This window comes from Juglans regia, chromosome 8, assembly GCF_001411555.2.
Source record: "Juglans regia cultivar Chandler chromosome 8, Walnut 2.0, whole genome shotgun sequence".
NCBI classification, from domain to species: Eukaryota; Viridiplantae; Streptophyta; class Magnoliopsida; order Fagales; family Juglandaceae; genus Juglans; species Juglans regia.
The window spans coordinates 13,461,275-13,470,163 of NC_049908.1; positions in this window are offsets into that span (position 1 = coordinate 13,461,275).

Here is an 8,889-nt window from a genome sequence, read left to right on the forward strand (position 1 = left end):
GATGCTCTCAGTAGGTGGACGCAGTAGATAGTGCAGATAGCAGTACCGTGCATGACAATCATTTACGTGATTCCTCTGTTAGTGGTTGCAGCAAGAATTTGATCCTTAACATCCCCCCTCAAGTTGAGTGGCCTATGTTGAAGATGAAGACTTGAACTTAGACTAAGAAAAGGAGCTGCTTATAAGGGTTTGGTGAGTATATCTGCAAGCTGGTCCTTTCCAGAAATGAAGACAACATTTAATGACTTGTTAAGGACCCTATCTCTAACAATGTGAAAATCAATTTCCACATGCTTAGTTCTAGCATGGAAAACAAGGTTGGAAGACAGGTAAGTGGCACCTAAGTTATCACAGTAAAGCAATGGTGTAGTGGATAAATTAACATCAAGATCACGGCATAAATGTTGTAGCCATACTATTTTTGCAATTGCATTGGCGACAGCCTTGAATTCAGCTTCGGTGGACGAGTGTGCTACGGTTGGAGATTGCTACCAAGGAAGACACAGTACCCACTGGTAGATCATCGATTGTCTGGACATCTAGCCCAATCGAAGTCTGCAAAGGCCACAAGATTTGTTGTGGGAGAGGGAGAAATTTGTAAGCCAACCTGGGAAGTATGTTTGAGGTACCATAAAATTCATTTTACGGCTTGCCAATGAGGGACTCGGGGTATATGCATGAATTGGCATACTTTGCTCACAGCAAAAGCCAAATCTGGTTTGGTGAAAGACAAATACTGAAGTGATCCTACTGTGCTATGGTATAGAGTGGGATTTTCAAAAAATATTTCCAGTGAAAGCACTTAACTTCTTAGAGGTGGACATGGGGGATTTTACGGGCTTGGCAAGGAGAATATTTGTTTTACTGAGCAAGTCAAGTATATACTTTTGTTGGGTGAGAATCAGACCACTGGGAGTGTAGGAAGCTTTGACACCAAGGAAGCAATGCAATTTACCAAGGTCGGTGATTGGGAAATCAACACAGAGAGCTTTAATGAGGAGTTGTATGGCCTGTTGTGAGGAACCAGTGACTAATAGATCATCAACATATACAAGAACAAACAAATGGGTGGCACCATTGTTGCAAACAAATAAAGATGAATCAGCTGTGGAGATAGTGAACCCAAGATCAACTAAACGACAATTGAGGCGTGAGTACCACGCACGAGGTGATTGCCGAAGTTCGTAAATTGCCTTAGTCAACCTGCATACATGAGAGGGAAATTGAGGGTTAGTGAAGCCAGGGGGTTGAGACATAAATACTGTCTCTCTTGTAAGGGTCTATGCAAAAATGCATTTTGGACATTATATTGCCGAATAGTCCATCCTTTGGAAACAACAAGTGCAATCACAAGGTGAACTGTTGTTGTCTTAACAACTGGGCTAAAGGTCTCATTGAAGTCAATTCCAAATTGTTGTAAAAATCCCTTGGCGACTAAGCGAGCCTTCCGTTGCACAATAGTGTCGTCAGCTAAACTCTTTGTGCGAAACACCCATTTGCAAGTCACGGTGTTAGAAGCTTGGTTGGCTGGAACTAAGGACCATGTATTGTTTGCAAGTAGTGCATTGAATTCTTTTGACATGGCATCACGCCATTCCTTGTATTGTTGAGCAATAGAGGCAAGAAGGAGTTTCAGGGATGGATGTGGTGTCTGTGAGAAGTGCACTTGGTGGAAGCCATCTAATGGTACCATCATGAAATTGCCATGGACGGAGTGAACTAGTGCGTGACCGAGTGACTATTGAAGGTGCAGGTTGCTGCAAGTCTAGAGAAGAAGAACTTTGTGAAGTTGATGATTCATGAGTAACAGAGGGATGAGGTCCAAAAATGGAGGAAGAGGATTGTGAAGATGGAGGTTGTGGAGGAATGTTGAATAATGGTAAAGCTATGTGGGTGGGTTTCGTGACTGGCTTGGGTAAAGAAATGTGAGCAAACGGGTAAAGCATTTCATTGAACTTTACATCTTTGGACACGTAAATGCGACCTATTGGGATGTGATAACACACATACCCTTTGTGATGAGGACTTAGACCCAGAAAAACACTAGACACAACTTGGTAGTCAAACTTGTGTTTGTTATAGGAAGTGGTGAGAGGCCAACATTCACAACTGAAGGACTTAAGGGACTTGTAATTTGGTTCCTTTTGATGCAGAAGTAAGAAAGGAGATGATTTATCCATAGAAGGGGATGGTAAAATATTGATTAAATAAACTACATGAATGATGGTATGAGACCAAAATTTCAAAGAAACCGATGCATGTGCAAGGAGAGCTGAACCCGTGTCAACTATATGACGGTGTTTTCGTTCAACAATGCCATTTTGTGTATGAGTGTGGGGACATGTTATACGTTGCAAAATTCCACAAGTTGAGAGATAATTAGAAAAAGGCCAAAATTCACCTCCCCAATCGAATTGGAATTGCTGGATTTTGGTGTTAAATTGGAGTTCAACATGAGCTTTAAATTTAAGGAAAACATCACATGCTTGAGACTTTGATTTCAAAGGAAAAATCTAAGTAAAATGAGAAAAGTCATCAACGAAAGAAACATAATATTGATAGCCATCAACTGATACATAAGGGGAAGGTCCCCATAAATCTAAAAATATTAACTGAAAAGGTTTAACAAATTTATGTGGCCTAGCATAAGCGGGAAGTCGATGGGATTTTGCTTGTGCGCAAGCATTGCAAAATAAAGGAAGCTGAGTAGGATCATATGATAAGCCATGTTGCTATAAAATGGATGGCCTAGGCGTGAATGCCATGAGGAAATGGAGCTGGTTAGTGCATGAGGTAGAATGGAAGGTGATGAAAAGCTATACAGTCCATTATTTGTTGTCCCGTGGAGTAGAAGGGTCCCCAATTTGCAATCCTTGACAGAAAAGGAATTAGAGAAAAATTCAAAATAGACATTATTGTCGATACAAACTTGTCTAACGGAAATGAGATTTTTCTGAAATGATGGAACACAAAGAATTTTATTTAAAAGAAAATCAGAATGTGAAATGGGAAGAGAGCCTGAACCAATGTGGGAAATGGGGATGGTAGAACCATCACCAACACGCAGTTGGTCATCTCCATGATATGCAGCAGCTTGCAAGTTCAATTTGTCAAGGTCACTTGTAATGTGATGGGTTGCAGCTGTGTTTGGATACTAGCTTATATTTGAAATGTAGTTAGTGAAGTTTGTTGTTGCAGTGGGAGAAGCAGTGTATGCTTGGTTGAATCGATAAAGGCAGGTTAGAGTAGAATGACCTTGCCTGTTGCACACCTAACAAATGAGGCAATTATCAGCAAAAGATGAATTATTTGGACCATTATTACCTGAAAAACCACCATGAGATCGATTTGGATTATATCGACCACTACCACCACACCCCCGAGTGGTATTACAACCATGATACTGGCCACGACCTCATTGAGGGTAATGAGATTTGGCTGTAAAGTTAGCGGATGCAACATTTGTAAATAAACTAGTATCCGAATGGTGGAGTAACCGAGCTTCATGGGCCAACAAATGCCCAAGTAACTCCTCAGGGGTAATAGGCTCTAGACGGGTTGTAACAGAGGATACAATGGCATCATACTCTAATCCTAGACCAGGGAGTAGGTAGGGAACAAATTCCGCTAGAGGTAGGGGCGGCCAACAGAGGCCATAGTGTCAGCTAAGGTTTTGGCACGTAGAAAATAGGTGGAGATGGAATCAACTCCTTTCTTGAGGGAAGCTAACTACAACTGGGTTTGCATGACTCTAGCTTGTGAAACAGACGCAAAATTTGACTCAAGAGAGTGCCAAACTGCTCGAGCAGAGGGACAGCCAACCACTTGACCTATTAGTGGTTCGGAAAGGGAGGAAATGAGGGCTGACATTACTAGTTGATCTTGCTGCAGCCAGATTTCATATTTAGGATTTGGAGTTATGGTTTTGTCGAGCAGTGGTTTGGGTGGTGGACAAGAAGGTAAGGTACAAGTTGGACCTTCCATAGCAAATAGTTTTCAGGGGTGAGCTTGACAGAAATGGTGTGAGAGAGATTTGGGTGGGGGATGGGTGGAAGAAGAAGAAGAAGAATCAGATGTGAAGGCCATGGACGTTTAGTCCTTTAGGGCTCTTGATACCACGTTGAAGAAGACAATATTGAAAATATGCTCTGTTCTCATTAATTAAAAATGTATTACAAGGACTCTTTTTATAGGACTATGTACAGACAAGAATAAAGAATTTGATGAGTGGAGCGACGTATCTGAGTTGTAGCATCAAGCTATGTAGGCAGCAGGGAGCAGAGAACAACTAGTGGAGCGGCGCATGTACTTAGCAGCATCAGAGTAGATGATGCTCTTAGTAGGTGGACGCAATAGATAGTGCATATAGCAGTACTGTGCATGACAATTTACATGATTCCTCCGTTAGTGGTTGCAACAGGAATTTGATCCTTAACACCGAGAAGCAACGGAGTAAGGGAGGTAGAGAGGGGCGGTCGTGTGCTTACCGGTTCGGCGCAAGGTGAATGGTCTTTGGTTTCTTTGGCTTTTAGTGTATTCTGTGATGTCTCTTGCTGGTGGCTTTCGGCGAGGGAGAGAAGGGCAAGCATGCTTTGTTTTAGAATGGGAAAACATAGGTATTTTGTGGTGATATTAGGTTGTTTCATGCCGTGGAGCCCTTGGATGAAGGAGAGCTGGCTTTGGATGTGGGTTTGGTGCATCTGTGGCCCGTGTTATTGCCTTCGGCTTCAACGCACGGTGAGGAGAAAACTATCGTGAGCTTGAGGTTGACAACGTGCTACAGTGGTTTGTTATGGCGTGCTTGGAGGCTTGCGGTTTTGTTTATCGTGTATAGCTTGCTAGGCATGGAGGATGGGAATTGGCAGACCTGCAACAGAGGGATCATATTTGTCACAAATAAGGACAAAATGAGGATTTGTGACAAAACAAGGGACATAATTGAAAAGAAAATGGTGAACGAAAATTATTGTTCATACACGATAGCCACTTATATAACTAAGGTAGATATAGTAATATAATAAATCTTTATATTAAACATCATATATTAATAGATTATTTAAAAAATTATCACTGTAATTAACTTTATGGAGACTAGATAGCTAATTAATTACAAAATAATCATATTTTAGAATTTATTTTTCAAAATTTGTTGATATTATTTTCAATAGATAATATTAATAAAGATTTGCTTAATATATAGATATTTTTTTTTTTGTGGCATGGTGGATCGTAATATATAGAATTTCTGTACTTTTAGTTTTGAAAAAAGTAGATCTCTCTGTAAAAAAAGATTAACTATTATGGATATTATTACCAATTACATCCTATAAAGTAAGTCCTATATATAATCGCGTGAATTGAGCATTTAGTTATGTCCCCAAAAGATCCACACGGGCATCGATAAATGTTGTAGGTACAGTACTTTATATTTCTCTCTCTCTCTCTTACTTCATGAGGTCCTCAATTTTGGTAAGTTGATCAGACCCTCAAGTTCGGGATCTTTTTAATATAGAGAATATATACAAATAATGTTATCATATTAATTGTCATTTCACCTACAATCACATATGCTGATATTATATATTTTAAGTTATTTCATATACCAACAATTTAAATGAAATTATTTGAAACTTCTGTACGCTACCTTGATTGGTTCCTAATTATGTGGAATATGTACAATGCAAAATTTAAAGTTCCGTTTTGATGATTAGCTATATATCTATATGTATTTATTCTATTAATTATCAAAATTCTTATATATGGAAGAGTTGATGATTTACGTAATGAATATATATATATATATTTATATAAAAAATATGAGTTTCCTCTTTGAACCGGTGTATCCTATAAGTGGTGTTTATCGGATACCAATAATATTTGGACACATTAGCTAAGCACATGCACACAGCCTGAACCTGGCAGTATCATAGAAACAAATCCCTTCAAATCGGCTGAAACTGGAAAGTGGAACCTGCCAAGCATGAGACACCCAACCGCACGCCCGACCAGTCCCAGCTGCAAGTCGTACGCCGGTGTAATGTGCCTGCTAGCAAGAACACAACAACAACCTCAACAATAGAATGCACATAATCCACACAAGAGAAATTCACTCCAGTAAACCGAATTATTCTCAAACGCAAGATTTCATTCGGGAATCTTGACAGGGAATTTTCGAGAAATTCCCAACCTCCAAATTGTATTAAACTTCCAATAATCAATCAATGCCTTTAACACATGAGTTGCACTGCTTTTATACACGCAGAGCATGAAGATAGCCTTAAAACCACCACGACTAAAACGTAAAACACACATTACAACCTTTAAAAGCAAAACTCACCGTTTCACTTAAGGCTCAAAACACACAACTATACAAACAAAACGACACTATACCAATTAATACAAAGTGCACTGTTTCACTTAAGTAACAAACTTTCCCCTTTTTATTCTAAAAGTAGTTACAGCCGTTACTCATCAATCCCTTCAGTTAAAACTGTTGCTTTCATTCCCACTTGCTACCTTTCCACCTCCCTCAAGTAGCAAGCCTTCTCCCTACTCAACGCATTATAACCTTCCCTCCTCTTCAAGGACCAGCCCCCAAGCACCCGTGACAATCTCCTCCTCTTCAAGGCCTTGCCCCCATGGCACCCGTGACCATCACAATACAGTGCCTATCAAATGAGGATAGATAGACCTCAACTTGTATAACAATTCCCAAGAGTTATCCTCCATATCAACTCCCACCCATTTAATCAAGACCTCAGTAACAGCATGGCCCCCTACCTTCTTCATTCTCCTTTCCAGAATCTTCTTAGGCTTAGGCTGAACAACACCCTCTCCATCAACTGGAGGCAGTGTAGGCAAAGGGGAATTCTGGTCCCCTAGTTTCTTCTTAAGACAATAAACATGGAAAACTAGATAAATTTTTGATGTAGAAGGCAACCTCAACTTGTAAGCAACTGTCCTAATTTTTTGAACTTGAAAGAGATCATAATATCGAGGAGCAAGCTTCATGTTATGTCTCATGGTTACTGATTTTTGTCTATAAGGTTGAAGTTTGAGAAAAACCCAATCACCCTCCACAAAAGATCTCTCTGATCTCCCCTTGCCAGCATACAATTTCATTCTACTATGAGCTTTCCTTAAGTTTTCTTTCAACGAGGATAACACTTGCTCACGATTCCTCAAGTGCTGATCTATTGCTTCATTAGCAGTGGTGCTTGCTACATAAGACAACAATCTTGGCAGTGGCATCCCATACAAAGCTTGAAATGGAGAAATACTTGTAGAGGCATGCACATATGTATTGTAATGCCACTCAGCCATAAGAAGCCAAGTACTCCAACTCTTTGGTTTAGAACCACTATAAGCTCTTAAGTAAGCTTCAACAGCCTTATTCAAAGCCTCAGCTTGACCATCAGATTGAGGATGGTAAGCTAAAATCATAGTCAAGGTTGTGCTCTGCATCTTGAAGAGTTCTTGCCAAAACAAACTTGTGAACACAACATCACGATCTGAGACAATTGATTTAGGTAGGCCATGAAGCTTGAAAACTCCAAAAAAAAAAAAAATCTCTGCCACCTTAGCTGCAGTATATGGATGAGACAATGGAAAGAAATGACCAAACTTGGTCAATCTATCCACCACTGTAAAAATAATAGTGCTTCCATTAGAACTTGGAAAACCCTCAATAAAATCCATGGCAATATCAAGCCAAGGGTTCTGAGGAATGGGCAAAGGTTGAAGTAACCCTGCTGGCAGCACATTTTCTGACTTGTTAACTTGGCAGACTTGACACTCCTTAACCAATTTCCTGATGTCTCTCCTCTTACCAAGCCAAAACAAATCCATTCTAGCTCTTTGTAAGGTTTTATGATAGCCCACATGGCCTGCCACTGGACTGTAATGGATGTATTGCAATACTTTCTTCTGAAATGATGAACCAGGAACAATAATCAGTCTACCCTTTTTGAGTAAAAGACCTTGTTGCAAGGAGAATTCTCTTGGAACTTGTTCCCCCTTCCCTAGAGCCTCAATTATCTAAACAATGTGAGGGGATTCTGAGTAACTTTGCTTCAATTCAGTAATCCAAACAGGAGTAGGGATTGAAATGAGTGCCAAAACAGCAGAATCCTCTTCCATCTTCCTTGAAAGTGCATAAGCTACTTTGTTATCCTTATCTCTTTTGTACTCAACTCAAAAGTCATATCCCATGAGCTTTGATATCCATTTGTGTTGTGCTTCTGTGGCTATCTTCTGCTCCAACAAACGTTTAAGAGCTTGCTGGTCAGTTTTAATCTTAAATGGCTAACCAAGCAAATAAGGCCTCCATTTCCCAACTGCACTCACAAGTCCTAAAAGCTCTTTTTCATAAGTTGACAACAATAGAGCTTTACCCTTGAGAGCTTTACTAAAATAGGCTATGGGCTGGCTGTTTTGCATCAACACAACTCCCAAACCTACTCCAGAAGCATCACACTCAATGGAAAATTCTTGAGAAAAATCTGGCAGCTTCAAGACTGGAGGATGAGCTACAACATGCTTGAGTTGCAAAAAATCCTTCTCAGCATCTTCAGTCCACACAAAGGAATTCTTCTTCAATAACATGGTCAATGGGGCAGCTATTGAACTATAACCTTTGATAAATTTCCTATAATAACCAGTTAAGCCTAAAAACCCTTTTAAGGCCTTAACTGTTTTAGGAAAAGGCCACTCCAGCATGGCTGAGATTTTGGCAGGGTCTTCTTTTACACCTTCTCCAGAAATAATATGGCCTAAGTAGTCAACTTCCATAACACCAAATCTGCCCTTAGACTTTTTGGCAAACAAAGTATACTGCTGTAAAACAGATAACATTGTTTTCAAATGTTCCAAATGTTGAAGTAAATCTTG